This window comes from Pleurodeles waltl, chromosome 7 (assembly GCF_031143425.1).
Source record: "Pleurodeles waltl isolate 20211129_DDA chromosome 7, aPleWal1.hap1.20221129, whole genome shotgun sequence".
NCBI classification, from domain to species: domain Eukaryota; kingdom Metazoa; phylum Chordata; class Amphibia; order Caudata; family Salamandridae; genus Pleurodeles; species Pleurodeles waltl.
The window spans coordinates 580,528,671-580,549,559 of record NC_090446.1 but is presented as its reverse complement, the minus strand read 5'-3'; positions in this window follow the sequence as shown (position 1 = coordinate 580,549,559).

Sequence of the window (20,889 nt, the reverse complement as noted above, 5' to 3'; positions counted from 1 at the left end):
CCCTAATTTTAAATTTTGCCAGTGGGTGGCCCCATTACATTATATGTCTTCACTTATAATTGGGAGAGAAGAAGGGAGCTGCTCAGGTTATCTATACCTCTGACGTATGAGTTATTACTCGGGCATGAGGCTGCTTCTTAAAGATTACTGAGCCAGGTTACTGTAAAAAAAGAGAAGAGAGAGAGTGTGTGTGTGTAAGTGTGTGTGTGTGAGTAGTTTTAAACTGCCAATTCGACTTGGCAAGTGTACCCACTTGCCAGGCCCAAACCTTCCCTTTTAGTACATGTAAGACACCCCTAAGATAGGCCCTAGGTAGCCCTATGGGCAGGGTGAAGTGTATGTAAAAGGTAGGACATGTTATGTTTTACATGTGCTAACAGCAAAATTCTGCCAAATTTGGGTTTCACTGTTGCAAGGCCTATCTCCCTCATAGGTTAACATGGGGGCTGCTTTTAAATAACGTTAAGCGCAGATTCCCTTTGGGGGCAAATAGGAATATGGAGTTTGGGGTCTCTGAACTCACAATTTAAAAATACATCTTTTAGTGAAGTTGGTTTTTAGATTGTGAGTTTGAAAATGCCACTTTTAGAAAGTAGGCCTTTTCTTGCTTAAACCATTCTGTGACCCTGCCTGTTTGTGGATTCCCCGTCTGGGTCAGTTTGACAGTTGGGCTGTTCACACCTCTCCTCTAGATAGTGACACCAAGGGAGCTGGGGTGTAGCCTGCATATCTTGATGAGCCATCTGAGCTAGAGTGTAGTGAGAAGTGGTCGCTGGCACCTGAAAGGACTGTGCCTGCCCTCACACAGTGCAGTCTCCAACCCCCTGGTGTGTGTGTGGGGCTTGGCCTGGTCAAAGGAGGATCTTGCGAACACTTGAGACTTTGCTTTCAAGTTTGCCAATTTCAAAGGCAGAACAGGGTATAAGAAGAAGACCCCAAACGTTTAGAATCTTTCTGGAATAAAGAGTAACCTCCACCCAGGAGAAGAGCTGAAGGAGGTGTCCTATCCCTTTGCTGTGTCGCTTTGCTGGACTGGCCTGCAGTTGCTGCTTCTGTCTGAAAAGAGTGCAAAGGGTGAACTTTGCTGTGTGTCCTGCTTGAGAAAGTTCTCCAAGGGCTTGGAGTTGAGCTTGCCTCCTTTTGGAAGTCTCAGGGACACCAAAGACTTCAGTTTCTTTGACCTGCAGCACTGGGAACTCTGCGTTTTGTGCTGTTCAGGAGGAGAAACCTCTGTGACGCCGCCAATGATGCTACTTGCCTGCTCCATGACCAGCTGGCGCCGCACAGAGCCACACTGCCCCGCTTCGCACCGCAACCCTGGTCTCACCAACGCCGTCATCGGATGAGTTCACCGAGCCGCTTCTCTCATTGCAACCTGTGGGCCCCACACTCCGGCATCGTCTGCTCACACCACAGCCTGGGCATCCCCGCCACTCCTGCTGACACCGGCACCTCTGCCTGCACCGTGGCCTGTGGACACTGCTCGTGAGGTACACAAAGCACCGTCCCGTCCCACACTGCAGCTCCGGTCTACTGACGCAAGCATCATTGACTCCAGTGTCGCCACCAGGCATCCCTGCCCGCACCTTGGCCATCGCTCATGAAGGTCACGAAGCACCGTTCCGTCCTGCACTGCTTTCTTGGGCCTACCGACGACAGCGCTTCAGCAACAACAACGACGCTGCCTGCACCGTGACCTGGTGACACCGCACGCCGCACCACCCCACTTTACACTGCAGTCCTGGTCTCACCGATGGATGCCGTCACCGTACCGCTGCCTGCACCGTAACATGTGGGCACCGCACGTCGCATTGCTCCACTTCGCACCGCAGCCCCAACACCATCCACACCAGCGCTCCTGACTTCATCAGCCTGGAGTTAGTTCTGCAAGGCGTGTGACTTCAAGGGCCCAACAACTCCTGCACCGACTCCGGAACCGACACCGCGCCGCCGCTCTCCGGAGCTTAACGCAAGCATCACGACACCCTGCAAATCCAAAGGTACTGTTTGCGGGTCTTCCCAACACCAGAGCTGGGACGTGACGCTGCGGCTGACCTGAACTTTTGGTTTTGTTGATCATGACGCCGTGATAGCCCCAGGTGGAGCTATTGACTTCAAGGAACTGTATTTGTGAGTAAATCTTGCAGAATTCATGTATTTATTACTGTATGGTGGATTTTTTTATCGTATTTGGTCTCGTCCTATGTAGATAAATAATGGCTATTTTTCTAAAACTGGTGTGGTGTCCTTTTGTAGTATTTTCATTTATTACTGTGTTTTATTTGCAAATGCTTTACACATTGCTTCTGAGATAAGCCTGACTGCTCGTGCCAAGCTGCCAAGGGGGTGAGCAGGGGTTATCTGAGTGAATATCTCTCTTATCCGGACTAGAATAAGGGTCCCTACTTGGACAGGGTGAAAACCGACTGCCAACTAGAGACCCCATTTCTAACACATTGTAATCCGGGGATCTCACTGCCTGCCCTCCCAACCAGTCTCGGAATCCTTGCTGCTTCACTTAGATGACCGTAGGACTCGAGAGGATGGGAGATTTTTATTCTAGGGACATAATTGCCTCATTTGAGGATCTACAGATAGATTATGGGTTGGACAGGAAAACCCTTTTTCAAGTATCTTCAGATTCTGCATTATCTCTCCAGGCGCAGCAGGAGTTGTGGAGGGTTTGTTAAGTCAAAATCGATGGTTATTATTGGGAGTAGAAATGGCTGTAAAATTACTCAGATCTATAAACATCTTAATGAGGGTATCCCTGATGTCCTGGAAAACATGTAGGTAAATGGGAGGTGAGGGTTGATAGTACTGACTGCGGTTTCTATGAGTCTTTAGAGCTAGGGTGTACTCTTTGGTTGTTTGCTGGACTGCAGGTGCATCATTTTAAACAATATTTCGTTTGTACTGTACTCTGGCCAAGATTGCTAAATGGAATAAAAATGCTGTTGTGAGCTGCCCAGCTGTCATAGTCTAGAGGCTAATATAACCCCTATGTTTGGCTCTTGCCCTGAACTTGACTCACTGAAGCAGGCTATTGCTAGGTTCATGGTAACAGAGCTGGATATCACAATTACTCATCAGTTAATATTCCTGGGTATTCATCCCGGCAAGGTTACTGGTTCAGGGCAGTTTTTTGTTTTTGTCGCCATGGCAGTCATCCTTATTTCTATCGCGTCAAATTGGAGAAACTCACTTGCGTCCCTCATTTTATCAATGGTTAAATCGGCTTCTGTCTATTCATAATCTGGAAATCAGCCTATATATGCAGAAAGGCAAGAAAGCTAAGAAACGTGGCGAGCAGATCTGGGCTCCACTGCAAAGGTGGGCAAGGGATTGTCAGCCGGCTCCCAAGGAGCGGTAAATCTATTTTTCTGAATATTCTTTTCTCTCTGTAAAGAAGGTGCCGTCACATTTTCCCCCATGTAATCTTTGGAAGATTAACTGTGCCTTAGCCAGTATTTTTTGGGATGGAGTATTTTTAAGCTGTTAATATTGTGTGTGATTTGTCTTTGTGAGCACAGATGGCTAACTCTAGCGCCTCTCTTGTGATCGGACGTCATAATTGTTAATAATATCTTATACCTCTTTTTTTAATTAAATTTATTTCTGCACATGGTCTTTTTACACTTGGTTTGTGAGGGTTTGTTAGTCCCCTCGTCTTATTATAATAATTACCATTCTGAACTCAATACTTTATATCTTTTGTATTACTCCTACGGTGAATGTATTATAATAACTGATTTTGAATGGTCTACATAATACTGTAGAATTATGTTTCTCCTCCTTATGGCTTTTACAAAAAAATCTAATAAAAATATTTAATAAACAAAAATAAATAAAAAGAATACACAAATCAGCGTACTGAGCAATATGCTTGTTCACTCTGTTCCTCTCATGCAAATGATTGACTGGAGTTTTTATAGACATGTCTCTATCCTTTAGTCACATGGTTTCCCAACCATGGGTCCAGTCAGGATGCCATCCATGCAGAGCCCGGACTGTGTCCTTACAAATCAGCACATAAGTCGAAAAGTGTAGGCATTCATGCCATACTGTAGCCAATGCCAAAAAAATGTGACATACTACTACTAATAATAGATATAATTAAAGCATTTTACGACCTGCGAGTCACAACAGACGTCGGCAACAAAAGTTAACTCTGCAGATAAGTAACAAAACCCTGAAGCATTGGTGACATAATATTGTCATCCACAAACTGGATCGCGTTAACATTTTCTCAAATATTTACTTTTAATCACAATTCATGGTCCGTGCATTTTAGGATTTGGATAATCCAGTAGCTAGCTAGGAAAATAAGTTGCCCTCGCATTTGAAGTTTACCCTTGGTTTGCATTACCAATTATTTGTAAAAAAAATGGCCCTTCTTGAAAAACAGAAGCATCTACTGACTAAACCAGCTCCAGACAAAGTCCAAATGAACTGAATGCACATGACTTTTGGTTATTAGATGGCGAGAGAGCTAATGTGCATGCACCAGAGGTAGTAAGGCCCTTAGATCTTAAGATACCCTTAGAAGCCCAGACACAAAGGGACTTTGGAGGTATACAAGCTACATACGCTTATAGGAAATCTAAAGTTGTAAAGTTCTACGTGTCAGCCAAAGTGCTCTCTTGCCTCACAGTAGTCAAGGCACCCTGCTTTTAAGACTAGAACTTTAGCATACAACAGTCACTATTATTGCATGTTCCTGAAAAGGGCTGAGGATGCCCCAATGGATATTTGGAAAGTGATGATTGAGAACATTCTCACAAGATGTATGGCAATTCAGCATCTGTCCCCTTACAGGTTTACACATTTGTATTGCTCTCACTTAAACTAAGAGGACACAATGCCAAAAGAGTTCAGCACTCTTAATCTAAATAATTAATTTATTAAGGCACTTCCCAAATATCAAATAAAAGTTGTATAAATATGAGAATAAGCCTATAACTCAAATGCAGCAGAACAGGTGTATTTACAAAGATAAATGCATATAGCAAGAGGTCAGGACTGAAAAAGAAATACGCAATGTGTTAATAGAGTATGTATACATAACCTAACTAATCAAGATTTAAAATACATCACCAATGGGGTTATTGACATCATCCTTGCCAGCACGACTGGGGAACCCTTGATCAGACAAGGCAGGAGACCCCCCCACAACTGGGATCAAAAATCAGATCCTGGGCAGCGTGTCTGCTCCACAGCGAGCTCCTGTCTTAGCGCCAAGTCTCCCAGTCTTTTATACCTTAAACCACCTCAAGAAAAAGGTTCTAGGAACACCCTCCCCTCTGTAATGAAATTAAACGCTGGCTCTACTTTGTCTGCATCAAAAAAAACCATAGGAACTGGCCAGACTCCCAATGTTTGTTTTGAGACAGACTTGTGCATTCCTCTGATAAAAACTGTCTCAGCCTTGTGAACGCAAATCTAGTCCGCATCCCCCATAATATGTTCCAGCACTGTCTGACTCTTCGCTGGTGAAGAGAAAAACATGTTTCATAAGGAAAAATACCTGTGTTGCCCGGCAGCTGCAGCAGGGCACAAAATAGAGTTACTCAAGCAAAATGGAGTAGATGGTCAAATGATGCTTACATCTAAATAGCATCACACTCCATCCTTTGACTGTTGACTCGTAACATATCGGTTTGAAATCAATTTTTCTAGGTCAAAACATGAATATTAGATTAGGCAAGCACTGTTCACAGCAACTTAGCATTATTACAATAAAGATTACCATAATTATCACACCTAAAATAGAACAAAGCTGACCAAAATCAGGGAGCCTTCCAAAGAACCAGTCCCACCACCCTCTGTCCACATCTTCTGTCACCTCCTTTACCAATTCATGCAAGGTTCTAATGTGAGTCTGGCTAGATTTAGAATGGTCGACAAGTTAAAACAACACATTTCTTAAAATTCTGAGCATCCATGATTGTGTTTTAAAAGCAAGTAATCTATTGCGGCGTGATTCTGAAGAGCAGCTTTTCTAGTCCCTGTCATATCTAGTAATATTTCTGCTAAAGCAACAGATGTGTGGTTAATATTTTTGAGCATTAAACATGCTAGTTTATTAATAACTAAAGTATTATAAACAGCTAATCCTGGGACTCCTGCCATACAGAGACCTAAGCTTACATATTCTGATTTAGATAATATCTGAACTCCAGAGTCACAGTCACTTAGTTGAACTGTTTCCCTTGTATTACGAGTATGTAATGCTGAGTGCAATGGAAACATCATTACTCCTAGCCGCGTGAAAGCACACAGCAATCCTGTTATATTTGCTGGGATATAGGTGTAAGTGACATTAACACAAGAAAATAACCAGCCAACAGGTAACTTAACATGCTTAATATCACTAGCAGCACACACTACATTCTTGCAGAGAATACTATTATTTACATTTTTACACAGTCTGTCATATCTTTGTTGACACAGAGTTTTTTGTGCCCACAAGATCTCTTGAGGGGAAACTGCTGTTGCTTCAAGGCACACCTGAGCACATTTTCTGATGTTTTTGGCATCACAAGTTAAATTATAACACATGACACCGGTGGGGACATTGTAGGTAATTCACTTGGGTCAAGTTATTCCACTTATTAGTTGTTTCTTGGCAAAACAGGCAGTACTCGTAGGGCGAGAAATTAGTATGTACATCACTTTCCTCCACCGCCCATCCTTATAGGTAGCATTAAATATTTGCAACAAAACACTGGCAGGAGTTGGAATGGCAACTAGGCATGTGGAAATGACATTGGTGGTGCTTTTCATATTTGTCATGCAAAAATCCGACCTTTTAAGCACAATTTGTAGCAGATAGATACAGACATTCTCAGATTGATGCAGCAGAGGTGTTGATCGGTGCTGCTGGATCACTTCAGAGTTGGGGGCTTTCGGTCCCTCTCGACCCCACTCGTACACACCCAAACACACGCCACAAAGTGACACCAGAATAAAGACACCTCAAAGTATGATCTAGAAAATGATTATTCTTGCAAATAACATTTTCTTGTCTGGGTTTCATGACTAACAATGTTGTCTTTTCCTTTCACTATGATTTTTGCTGGTTCAGGGGGATGATTTAGGGATTCTACCCACACCTTAGCACCAGGAGTTTTGTCAATGGAGCCAAAGCCTTCCTACCCATGCATAGTAAGAAGGGCTGGGGCAGCCCCCTTTTTGACTGTTCCTCCATACACTGGAATAATCACAATTTGAGAAATTCCATCTCCAGCTTGTATCATCAAATCAGCATCTCCACTGTTCAGTAAAATTACTTTGATTTTCTCCTTAGTAGTCTGCATCAATCACTCCCCCACCCCCAGGAGCTGAATACCCTTGAGTGCCAGCCCAGATCAAGGAACAATCAATCCAAAGTGCTCTGGGAGAATCGGCATCTCAACTCCTGTTTCGGTGAGTACTGTATCTCTTGGTTTTAATCTGTACATGTTCAAAGCAAGTAACTCAAGACCTGAAGCCTTTGGTATTGCTCTGTACAGACCTAAAGCTCCTGTCTTTGTTTCCCAATGTGTAATGGTATTAGTTGCCACATGGGGTTGTATTTGCAGCTCTGGGGTTAACTTTGCAACAACGCAGTCTCTGCATTTGTCAAAGGTCTATTGTTCAGTATTTGTAATGTTTCATTTAAATAATCTCCCCAATTTTTCAGTGATCCATCTGACAATTTTCTCTACTGAGACTTTAATAGTCCATTCATTCTCTCAATCAACACTGCAGCTTGTGGGTAACATGGAACATAATAAATCCACTCTATACTGTGCTGCGAACAGTAGTCCTGTACCAACTTACTTTTAAAATGTGATCCCTTATCACTTTGGATCTAGAGTGGAACTCCATAGTACAACATCAACAAGTCTAGTGTCAATTGTATTGAACTGAGTAGCATGTTTACATGGAAATGCTATGAAAAACACCTAAACACATGGCTTTTTGAGCAGTAACCGCCCCCCCATCCACCCCACCCCTCCTAGCGCCTTGAGACCCTACCGGGTGAGTAGTACTCTTAAGAAATTATTTGATTGATTGATGAAACAACCAGAATGAGTGTCCATCACTGTACAAGCATACTGACAACCTTGACTAACGGGCATTGGCCCGATATAATCAATCTGCCCCTGCAACTTTCCTCTCCCCAACTAACCTCTAACTGTTTGCGGAATAGATCTCTGTTGCGTGTGTTGACAAATGGGACACTGGATAATCAGTTTTTATTATGTCTAGGGAAATGTGCATCCCTATAATCTCTGCCCACCTGGCCTTCTCTCCCAGGTCCACATTTTTGGTGAGCCCACTTAGCCATCCCCACCAAGTCAGAATCCTCTGTCGCCACTTCTGCTTCCGAGATTTTGGCGTTTTTCGTCTGCAAGGGAATTAAACCACCATTCTAGTGAGTCAGTGAGACAGCAGGCGTCTACACAATGTACACTGACGGTACTTTGCTGTAACACTTCCCAAATTTCCTCACACATTTCTTTGCCCCACACCTCCTTAGACTGTATTTGACAGTTGTGTGCATAACAGGTGGGGAGCCAGGTGGCCGGTCCACTGGAAGTAGACCAAGAATCAGTATAAATGTAACATTTCCTAGGTAATTCTTGTTGTAAAGCTTAATACACAGCATACAAGTCTGCATATGACTGCTCTTTCCTTCTCCAGTAGTGGAAAGCAATTTCTTGGTTACTGGATTATATGACACTGCTTTCCAATGTCTCTTGGCCCCCACATACTTGCCTGAACCATCAGTGAACCATAATGTTTCCTGTCCTAAAGGGACAAGGACTCACACAGCTCACCCCTCTCCACTGGTGATTCTCTTACCTCTGGCATCTCCTGCAACACCTCCTCATCTTCCACGGGGGCCTGTGCCACCTGTTCATGCAGGGCCGCGGCTTCCGCCGGTCCGACTCGGGCCCTGTCCTTTATGTACCATTTCCATTTAATGACACTTGCTTCTTGTGCATGCCCTATTCAGTGAGTTTTGTGTGAACTCATCACCAATTCCATTATCGGGAGCCTTGGCCTCAGTATCACGTCGTGCCCTATTGTCATCTGTTCAGTATCCACCAGAGCCTAATAACACGCCAGTAACTGTTTTTCAAATGGAGTGTACCGCTCTCCAGCGTCGGGTAACTTTTTGGACCAGAAACATAGGGTCATTCTCTTTCTTCCCTGTTTTTGCCACATACTCAAATTTGCATATTGCCTCTGAACTGACACATATAACTCAATGTCTCCTTCCTGTACTGGCCACAAGTCTAAAGCATGTTGAATCGCCGGCTTTGTCAATTCAAACGCACACTGCTGTTGCTCTCCACATTCAAACTCAAGCTTCTTTCAAGTCGCTTTGTACAAAGGGGCCAAAATCTGACTCAAGTGAGGGATATGCTGCCTCCCAAAACCAAACAATCAAATGAACCTTATTGCTTCAAAGTTTGTTTCTTCCCCCCTCACTGCGCAGGACAGCAGGCACGTGTGTTTGTGAAATTAACGCCGACCGTACCGGATCGACGCGACCGATGCGGGTGCTGGAGGGGCCTGGACCGCGGACCCTGGCGGGGAGGTGAGCGCTGACTGTCGCTGGGCGCGAGCCTTCTGGGTCCCTGCCTGTACTCGCTGCGCGGAACCCCCGGAGGCGATAGGCCGTCCAAGTTGTGGCCTACCTGTATTCTCCAGAGCCGGGAGGGCCTAGTCCGCACTGTCCGGAGCGGACGCTGGTGATCCCCGGGCGCTGCTTCCCGGCTCCCCATCTGATCCTGTTCCCGCGGCGGACAGGATTGTGATTTTCACATCGCAGGCACCCGAGCCTGGGCCCCCAAAAGGAATCGTCGAGGGAGCCGTGACCGCGGTCAAACGTGTTGGCGCGGAGACGGGGGCTCGCCCCCCGGTGGAGAACCGCGATCGCCCCGCCCTTGGAGAGGCAGGGGAGCGGAGCGAGCTGGGCAGGAGCCCTAAAAGTACACAATAAACAATTATAAAAAAAAAAAAAGAAAAGAGGGGACATAAACGTGCCATAATAGAAAAGAGGGACATAAACGCGACATAAACCAAAGAGAAGCTACTCACCATTATAAAGAGAACCATAAGCCCAAGTTTGAAGCAAATAAGATATCCCTTGTCCTCCCAGAGTTCAACATATGGAAATATGAAAAGGTTGTAAAGCGAACACACGTCTTAACAGAAATCCTATTAACCGCTTCTGACAGATGAATCCACCGACAGAGAGTTAAAGTGAAACTACCGGAGTCAGTACGGGCTAGAAGTCAAACATGGGCAGTTGAAGCGACGTACATGTGATGGAAACCTAAACTTTAGCGCGTGCAGAAGCAGTGGAAAGAGCACAGCAGAGCGGGAGGGGGGCTGCTCCTTGAAGCCTCACATCTAAAAGCAATTGGGAAACCATAACCAGGGGATACCGTCGGACTTGCTTTTTGCTGCTGGTTTGCCTTTGGACTCTCCTCTGCTTCGCGGGTCCCGCTGCGGCGTGAGAGCCGCTTGTGCAAAACCTACGGACAGTTTCAGTGAGGGACTGGGCGAGTGCAGGGGCTGTGAGCGTCGGGACAGGACTACGTCTCCCAGCAGTCCTGTTAACCCGCGCCTCCTGTCACCTGGCCGCTCTCCTTGCAAGCCCCGCCCCACTCACAGCCTGAAAAACCACTTCTGAGCTCCACTCCCCTGGGATACCGTCGGACTTGCTGTTTGCTGCTGGTTTGCCTTTGGACTCTCCTCTACTTCTTGCGGAAGCCGCTTCGCGGGTCCCGCTGCGGCGTGAGATCCGCTTGTGCAAAACCTACGGACAGTTTCAGTGAGGGACTGGGCGAGTGCAGGGCTGCGAGCGTCGGGACAGGACTACGTCTCCCAGCAGTCCTGTTAACCCGCGCCTCCTGTCACCTGGCCGCTCTCCCCACTCATAGCTTAACTTTTCTCTTATAAATTCAAACAGCTACTTCCGCGTCGCGGGAGCGCCCGGGGATAACCCCGGGACAAGGGCGGGACCGTCTGTGGCCGTCAGGGCACGCAGGAGGCTGGGCTGGGCCCACTCTCTTTCACCTGCATTTCCTTGATCCTACTTGGTATGCGAAAAAGGTTCTGGGTATGCCATCATCAGCCCTAGGTGGAACAGCAGCGAAGGAGGGGGGAGCCAACACTGGGACTCTGGACAATTACTTTAAATCGGTAAAGGGTGATGGGGGAATCGAAACCTCTCTGGAGATGCGTAGGACAGAGCGTCGTCGCTTGATTGAACACATGAAAAATAGGCCCCTCAGTGACATAACTCCCTATCCTATCTCCCAAGAGGAAGGTTCCCTCAATGGCAGCCCGGATCTTTCATCCCAAGAAGACGTTCCCCTATTACTCCGGGATAGTTCTCCCATTTCTGGCCCACCTCCCAAACAAACTACGGACACCACTCCACTATTAGTTGCCAGTAGTTCGGCAGTTGACTTATTCACCCAAACACACACCAGAGCCAAAATCAAGATTAATAAGCTAAAGCAAACTGTGGTGGCAGAGGTGTATGACCTACCACCAAATAAACGCAGAAGGAAGATGAGGGGTGGTCAGGGGAAGAAAAAGATCCCCCACTCTGATTTTGGAAAGTCACTCAAGTCCGTACCTATGTTGGACAGGCCTTTAGTTAATGTGCAGAAGGCTACTCCCCCCAAGGGTACCAATATTATTACCACTGCTTCCATTAGCGACAAAGGGCAGAGCCCACTTAACACATTACTTCCCGGTAGCTCTTTGGGGAGCATTGAATCCTTAATTAGATCACTCTTGTTGCCCATTAGCGAGAGCTTGCAGAAAATAGAATTCAGGCTGACCACTCTGGAGGCAACTTTAACCACCCTGAAAATTTTGGACAACAAACAGAGTAGAACCACTGAGTCCAATCTACCAATAGGAACCTTCCCCAATATACAAAACCCACCGATCCACACGGGGCCTCCCTTGGGCACCACTGCCGCCCCTCTTTTACAGCCACCTATGGCTATCCCAGTTCCAATTTTACCTACTAACTCTGACATCCTACCATCAGAAACAGATGGCCCAGCACTCCAACGTATACTCCCTGGTAAGCCTGCCCCTAGACCACGAGGACCCGACTTACCACCAGAGGCTAACAGCCTCATGGTGGTGTTGGCTGGTGTTCCCTCTCTAGAATTGGGTGAAAATGAGAACTATCACTCACTCAAGAGGAAAACCATTAAATGGTTGAATTGGAACAGACCTCTTCCAGCTCACCTCAACAATGAGATCATTATGGTAAGAAGGATACCATGGTTGGGGAAGTCGGGGAAATCAATAGCAGGGGACTGTATCATTGTGTCTTTTCGAGACCCTGGAACAGTACTATACATTTGTGCTGGGTCAAATAGATCACTGGATTCTACCTTACAGACTTTGCCAGTTTCTTTCTTTTTCCCTCCCATTCGCTTGCACTATGACTTGTCACAAGGTAACTGGACAAGGGTGGAACGAAGATCTAGACATAGGGGATATGCTCCACGTCCAGTTTATCGACCTTCGGAGACTCCCTTTTTGGACCACAATCGTTTTAACTGTCTGAATGGTCTGGATGGTGTGGACTGACTGCCCCCAAACCCGAACTCAAATCCTGTGACCTCGGATAATGGTCCCAGTAAACTGCCTGATCCGGCCGAACCCACTTCTGAAAATGACCCTGTTAGAGTAATTGGTGTAGTTTCTGGTTTTGGTACTGGCTCTTCCCCCCACTCCATCCCTGCAATCTGTTCTGTGGCTTCTCCAGCGCACATGAGACTAATTTGGTGGAATGTGGCTGGTTTAGCCAGCAAACTGGGCACCCAAGATTGGATAACTTACATTGAGTCCGGGGATGTTTGCATGTTCCAAGAGACTTGGGCAAGGGAAGATTACAACCATCAAGGTTACGAGTCATTTTCCATCTCGGCTAGGTGGGAGGGTAAGGGCCGCCCCTCTGGTGGACTCACAACTTGGGTGGCTTCCCACTTAGGATGTCAGGCTTCACGCCTACCGGTGCCATCAGATGATATCCTAGTGGTTTTATTAGCCTGGCCGAACCTAGCGAAACTTGCCCTGATAAATATTTACTCCAGGCCAGTGGGAGCTTCGCGTGAATCCCCCACTATAGAGGAGCTCTCAGTATATTTAGCGGAAATGCCAAGAGATATCCCTTACATAGTGGGAGGGGATTTAAATTCCCATTTCGAGCCGTTGGTCGGTCTCGTAGAGGGATTTCCCATGGAAGAAGAGTTCAGGTGGTCAGTACCCTCTGTTGTAGCACCTTCCCCAAAGGCATGGACGCCTGTGGCTTTGCAGATTACTGCTCTCACCCTAAAGCATGGAATTAGAGCCTGCAATGGACGTATTAAGTCTGATGTACCAAGCAAAACCACGTACAACAGAGTGGGAAGAGAGTCCCGCTTGGACTATGCTCTTGTACAGATAGTGAACTGGTCTTCTATCCTGGACTTTAGGGTGGTGGAGAGACTGGATAGTGACCATAACGCCCTCGAACTCGATCTTAGCCATCCTGGGCCAAAGGCCTCCATAATAACCATGGGGGAGTCCAAACCTGAACTACTATTAGACAATAACAGGAGAAGAATCAGGTGGGATAAACTAGCTACGAGCCAAGTGAAACTTTCGAAGCTCTACGCAGGTTTAATCCCCATTTTGGAAAAAGTGGGAGAGCTAGCCAACGATGTGGGCAATATATTCCACCATGAGAAATTATATCAGGCTCATGAGGACCTTATAAAGGGAGCGGCCTCTGAGCTTTGTACCAGGGTCCAGAATCAGAAGAGGATCCAACAACATAATTCCTTATGGTACAATGCAGTCTGCAGGAAGGCAAAGGGAGAACTCCTCAGATGCATCAAGGAGGGAACAGATAGAGAGAAGCTGCGAGAAAGTAGACGGGCTTATAAAAAACTGGTCATCCATGCTAAAACCGAATGGGAGGAGAACCAGTGGGAGGAGCTTACCACTTCCCTCGCAACAAGAGACCACCAAATGTTTTGGAGAGTAGTAAACGGGGGGTCGGGGAACCTCCATTCGGCAATAGAACCAAATATTGCAGCAGGGGTGTGGCAGGCACACTTCCAGTCTCTCTACAGTTCCGAGCAGGGAGAAACTAAGATTGATTTCGGTACTGGACTGGTAGAGTATGGCGGGGATTTGATAACAGTGGGGGAGGTGAAGGTAGCACTAATGGGACTTAAAGCTGGAAAGGCGCCAGGATTGGACGGCCTGCCCGGGGACCTGTTCAAGCAGGAGCCCGGTGTTTGGGCCCCCTATCTGGCTGCAGTGTTTAATGGAGTTTTGTGTGGCATGGAAATTCCGAGTACTTGGCTGGGGGCAGAGGTGGTTCCTATATTTAAAAAGGGCTCGCCCCTGCTCCCAGCCAACTACAGACCAATCAGTCTAATTGACGTGTCACAGAAGCTGTTTGGCAGGATACTGCTGAATCGGCTTCAGGACTGGGTGGAAGAAACGGGTGCCCTCAGTCCGTATCAGGCGGGATTTAGAAAGGGAGTTTCTACAGTGGACCAGGTTTTTCGTCTGAACGTTATCTATTGGAGGGCAGCAATATTGGAAGGGGGTAGTTTATACACTATATTTGTGGACCTGAGGGCTGCGTTCGACCTCGTGCCCAGAGGGAAACTCTGGAGTGTTCTGGCTGAGATGGGGATCCCCCCAGACATCCTGATAATTTTAAAGAGATTGCACCATAATAACTATGCCCGGGTCAGGTGCGGGAAATACGGGGAATTAACGGACAGATTCCCCGTTGACAGGGGGGTTAGACAGGGCTGTGTATTGGCACCGACCCTGTTCTGCCTCTTCGTCAACGGGGTAATCGCCCATCTCAATGGAACTGAATACACTGATGCCCCAAAATTGAATGGCAGCAGGGTGCCTGCAATCATGTTTGCAGATGACACCCTGCTGCTGTCCAAAACACCCATGGGGATACAGAGGATCCTTGATTCTTTTGTGGCTTTTTGCACAGATAGGGGGTTAGAAATCAATGCTAACAAAACCAAGTTTATGGTTATGAACCCAACCCCAAGATCACGCCCGAACCCCTTACTGGGAGCTTCACGTTTAGAGAGAGTCTCCACCTTTGAATATCTAGGTGTAACGTTGAATGAAACCATGTCCTGGGGAACTCACCAGACTAGGGTTAATCTTAAATTAGTGCAGACCACTGGCGGCATTGCTCGGTTGATGAGAAGCTCCACATATCGACCGCTGGGGCCGCTTATCCAGATATACAAGGCACAGGCTAGAGGAGCTCTGATGTACGGGGCGGAACTGTGGGGTCACACAGCTTCCTGCAGTTTGTCTATAACTGAGAACAACTTCATTAGACAGATAGTAGCACTCCCGTCCAGTACTCCGCTCCTCCCCCTGAGGATGGATCTGGGTCTGAGACCATTAGCAGATGAATTAGGTCTCAGACCCATAGTCTTCTGGCGAAGGCTATGGAGCACCGAAGAACTCTCTTCTTATAGGGCAGAACTGAGGGAGTTTTTAACCCACCCTAAAGCTCTACAGATCCCGTGGATAAAATATATAAAAAAGTCCTGTATGGGATTGGGCCTCCCTGACCTGTGGTCGGATCCAGCTAACGCCTCACTAAGGATCCCACGAAGAGCTTTGGTCAGTGCTTACCACGAGCAGAAATTAGCTATGGCCCTAGACTGCAAGAACGAGGGGTCATTAACATCTGTATTCGCGCAAAGCAAGGACTCATACCGCTTGGAGAGGGTTGTGGATGCTATGTCTCCTGTGCTGGCCAGGAAGCTATTTCTCCAATGGAGATATGGCACATTGCCTCTGCGATCTTACACCTGCTCCTGGTCAACACTCCCATCTACCAAGCTATGTCCGACATGTGTGGGAGCAGAGGAAAGCGATCTGCATGTGGTCTTGTTTTGTCCAACTTACAAGGCCGCCAGGAAATATTGGCTCCTACCACTTATTAGAAACCTTGGTTTTAGGGAGTACCTCCCGGTGTACAGAATTTTAAAAACTGATGTTTCAGGTCCAATTGTGTTTGCACTAGCCAAATTCCTTACCAATGTCTGGCATATTCGTACCCGTATTTTAAAGTTGCAGGCTCTTATCTAACTTTAAGTTTTTATTTTAATTGTATGGTCTTTTATCTGATGTGTTTCCTGTTTACTTTTCCTTGATGGTTTAACATGTTCATATGTGTGTTTTTTGTGTACATCTTTTTATGGCCAAATTGGCCGAAATAAAGATTAAAATATATAAATGAACCACTGAGTTTCCTGCTTATTACGGGGTTTAACAAATTCCAGTATCTTTTGTCTCACCTGCAGCAACATCCAGTGCAATCATGTCCCTGATTCCACTGGATTCGTTGGAACTTCACATTCAGGGAGGGTCCTTGTACTTTCTCACCTCTTACGGTGCACATGTTCTACAATCCTGTCCAACTGAGTCTGTACCCGTTCTTGTGTTTCTCCCTGCAGCATCACGTCATCAATATAATGAGAAAGCTGCACCCCTGGAATGACAGGTACTTCATCCAGGTGTTCTGCCACCTGCTGGTGACCAATAGTAGGGCTATGTACATAGTCCATAGGAAGATTTACAAATTTAAATTGTCTCCAAAACCACGAAAATGAAAATTGCTCTTGATTCTCAGGGGCCAATGGTATAGTGAAAAAAGCATTGGCAATATCAATTGTTGCATACCAAGTCCCTTTATGTCTCTGTATCTTTTCGATCCAAGTGATGGTGTCTGAGACGGCGGCAGTCAAAGGGGGTGTATGTCTATTCAATTTGTGAGAATCAACTTTCATTCCCCAGCTCCCATCAGGTTGGCGCACAGGCCACATAGGATTATTCTACGCAGTGGTGACCAGGGCCACCAGCCCAGCTTCTACCAAATACCATATGGTCTTACTTATCTGCTCATGCTCTCCCGGGATCCGATACTGCTCCAAATGAACAAACTGGTGCCTGGGGGCACCTTCACCAGAGGTATTTTCAAATGAACCACCCTCAATGCTGCCGCTGAGATGTATCTCTTCGATCCAAATAGATAGCTCCCATCTCCCAAATATGGAGCCACCCCCTTCAGAATATAAATTTCAAGAATATATTCAAAGAGGGGCACTATCAAGACAGGGTATTCTCGTTTTGGGGTTCTCCCTATTTTCATGTGGACATTAGTTTGCACGGTGGGGGTTTCTTTTCCACCTAAACGTGTAATGCTGTCCTATAAACTTTTTAGGATTTCCAAATATCAAAGAGGCCTCCGCTCCAGTGTCCATGAGGACCCCAACCTTCTGGACATTCCTGTTTTCCAATACATTTCTAAGTCAACAAGGGGTCTATTATCCTTGCAAGCTCATCCCGGTACTGGAGCTTGGCCAATTTACTAATCCGATTCAAACTTGTTGACTTGCATACAGGTCAAACCTGGATATATGTTCTTATACCCGTGGGGCAACTCCTCTTCCCCACCATTGAACTCAATCAACCAAGCAGTGTTCTGGACTTCCTCTACCTTTGAGGGTCTACTTTTCTCCCCCTCTCAGTCCTCCTCCTTAATTTCTGACTTGCCCTGACTCATCTGCTTTTTATCCTGCTTGTTCACCTTCCTGCTTCCCTACTTCCTTTCCATCCCTCACTTTCGATACATTTCCCACAGACTCTTGCTATCTATTCCATCTATCTGTTTCTGGCTTCAACTAACTGCTTTTCCATCTGTTCACGTTCCTGTTCTAACTGAACACATTTCTCATGCATTTTACGATAAGCACATAAGAGGATCCAGCCTCTACGACCTAAAGTACTTAATTCTCTTCCTTTTTCAATTGGCAATTTCTGCAAACAAGCTAATACATTTGCTGGCTCTGCATCTGCCATACACGCATTTCAGTTTACACTCAAGCTAGCACAGTGAAACCACTCATGCGCAGGCACACCGTACGGAGCTGGTTCCCAACTCTGTATTTCACTTGGTATCTGGCAAACTGCCTTTCTCTTTTTGCCAAACATTTTTCACTTTAATCTTTTACTTCGTATCCTGCAAGCGATGCCAAAATGTATTGTTCTCACTTAAACTAAGAGGACACAATGCCAAAAGAATTCGGCACTCTTAGTCTAAATAATGAATTTATTAAGGCACTTCCCAAATATCAAATAAAGTTCATAAAAATATATGAGAATAAGCATATAACTCAAATGCATCAGAACATGTGTATATACAAAGATAAATGCATATAGCAAGTGGTCAAGACTGAAAAAGAAATATGCAGTGTGTTAACAGAGCATGTATACATAAGTTAAATAATCAAGATTTAAATTACATCTTCAACAGGGTTGTTGATAGCATCCGCATCAGCATGATTGGGGAACCCTCGATCAGCCAAGGCAGGAGACCCCCGGATTGGGATCACAAATCAGATCCAGAGGAGCACGTCCACTCCACAGACGAGCTCCTGTCTTAGCACCAGGTCTCCCCGTCTTTTATACCTTAAACCACCTCAAGAAGAAGGTTCTAGGAACCCCCTCCGTTATGAAATTAAACACTGGTTGTACTTTGTCTAAGCCTAAAACACCCATAGGAGTTAGCCAGGCTGCCAATGTTTGTTCTAAGACAGAGTTATTCATTCCTCTGATGAAAACAGTCTTAGCCTTCTGAACTTGTATCTAGTCCCCATCCTCCATAATATGTTCCAGCACTGTTCGACTCTTCGCTGGTGTAAACAAAAAAAAAATTGTAAGGAAAAATACCTGTGCTGCCCTGCAGCAGGGCACACAATGGAGTCACTCAAGCAAAATGGAGTCAATGGTCAAATAATGGTTGAAACTAAATAGCATCACAACATTCCACATGTGTAGAAAACCAATCCAGGAATTAAAGTTACATACAAGAAACCCAAAGGTGAAATCTCAACCTAAGACAAGCGTAGGAAAGGATTCCAGGAGTTATGGTATAGTAAGTTGAAACCATGTGTAAAAATGCAAAGGCACTGATAAAATAACTCAGGTCTTTACAACTTCTCTGTTGACATGTTTAGCTCAATCACCCTAATGCTGCTGCCCCCTACTTAATTACTTTATTGTTCCTTGTACACATGGTCGCATTCTTTGCTCAATTTGTATGTATTCCTAGTTTATCGAATGTCAAGTTCCTGTCTATTGTGGTTGACAGGTTTGAATCATTTAAGCTCTTCTTTGAGGTGTGTCTGTATCTTATTTACTCTTGATGTGGCTTCAGGGCGGTGAGGTGGTTGTCTGTGTGCATGACAATAATTGCCCTATCTGCATCCTTGCACTCTATTGTGCATTCTCTTTAACTGGCATGCCCACTTGTCTTATGGATGTCCTGGTAGGCTGTCCTGCATGCAGAACTTTCCCAAACACAGGGGTGAGCTTTAACGCCATAAATGGGAATTCAACTGCTCCCTCTCAAGAAGAATGACCAAGGGGAGTGAAGGCACATACAACCAAGGCCCTTAGGAGGTAAAATAATATTGCCAAGGTACAAATCCCTTCACAGTAACCAGACAACTGATTTCTAGTATATCCCAAGGGGCATTAAACCCTGACCAGGGTGTCACTGGAACACTTAAATCTACCTGAATTAGGTAACTAATAAGTGCTAGCTTGGTGAAGCACAACCACACTGTACTGGTAAGTCACAATCATGAGGTACCAGACAATGGCTATGGTCTAGCAAATGGGAGAGCATAACCACTCAATGACCTGTCTAAAGTCAGTATTTTGCAACAATTCCTGATTCTAAACAAACAGAACAACAGAGCAGTATTACTTTAGATGTGGAATGTATCACTTCACCTATGTTTTCTAGCAGTATGTACAATTATTGGTGATCTTGTGGTCCATCAACCGTATCAAGGGGAGGTGAGTCAGGGTAACACTTTTTGCCAGACAAGCAGGTAGACTTGTCATGTACAGTCTTTCCACCTGGAATTCAGATCACTGCAAACAAGTATGTGACCTGAAACCACATAAGATCTCCAAAGACACACACAAGAGCTTCTGAAAGTATTGTGCTACTTGCCTTTTTTTTTTTTTTTTTTTTTTTTTTTAAACAGAACTGCTATCATTCATGCTAAGCAGGTTCACTCATTTCATTATCCCAAAACATTATGGGTCTCAATGACAGCAAGGTGCTGCAGCAATACCAAATGATGCTTAACAGACCCATTCTATGTTATACATATCCATCCTATGAAGTTAAAAGGATGCCACAGTATTTATAATGTAGGTCTCTTAGCCAGTTATAGTCCCTGGTATCCTTACCTCTCACTGGTCTAAGTGATCATATTTTTGCTTTTGTTTCTTCAACACTTATTGATAGCTCTACATCTCATCACGTTATCACATCTGCCAACACACCCTGATGCCAGGACGTTATTCAACCTGTAGCTCCAGTCATGGTTAACTCCCCAGTTCCTCCTTAATCATCATTCTGACTTTACAGTTCCAATGGGTCAAGTTCCTGTTCCTCCTCCTCTTTAGGATCTTAATGAATAGCTTTATTCTTCACTCAGTTGCCCCCCTAATATTTTATGACCTAGTAGTACCACCCACATTCATCACTAATTTGCCATAGTCCTGTTTAGTGTGGTTACCCTAAACCAGACCTCAGCCCTAAAATGATGTTCCGGGATGCAGCTAGGTTCACAGATTGAATGTATGAGGTTTGAAAGCAACTATGCCATTGCCTAGGTGTATTCTCTGTCTTCTCAAACTCTTCAAACATCACTACAAATTTGCCCATACTCTTTTTAGATTCCCTATTCAAAGGATCTGATATTTATGCTGAAGTTGGTT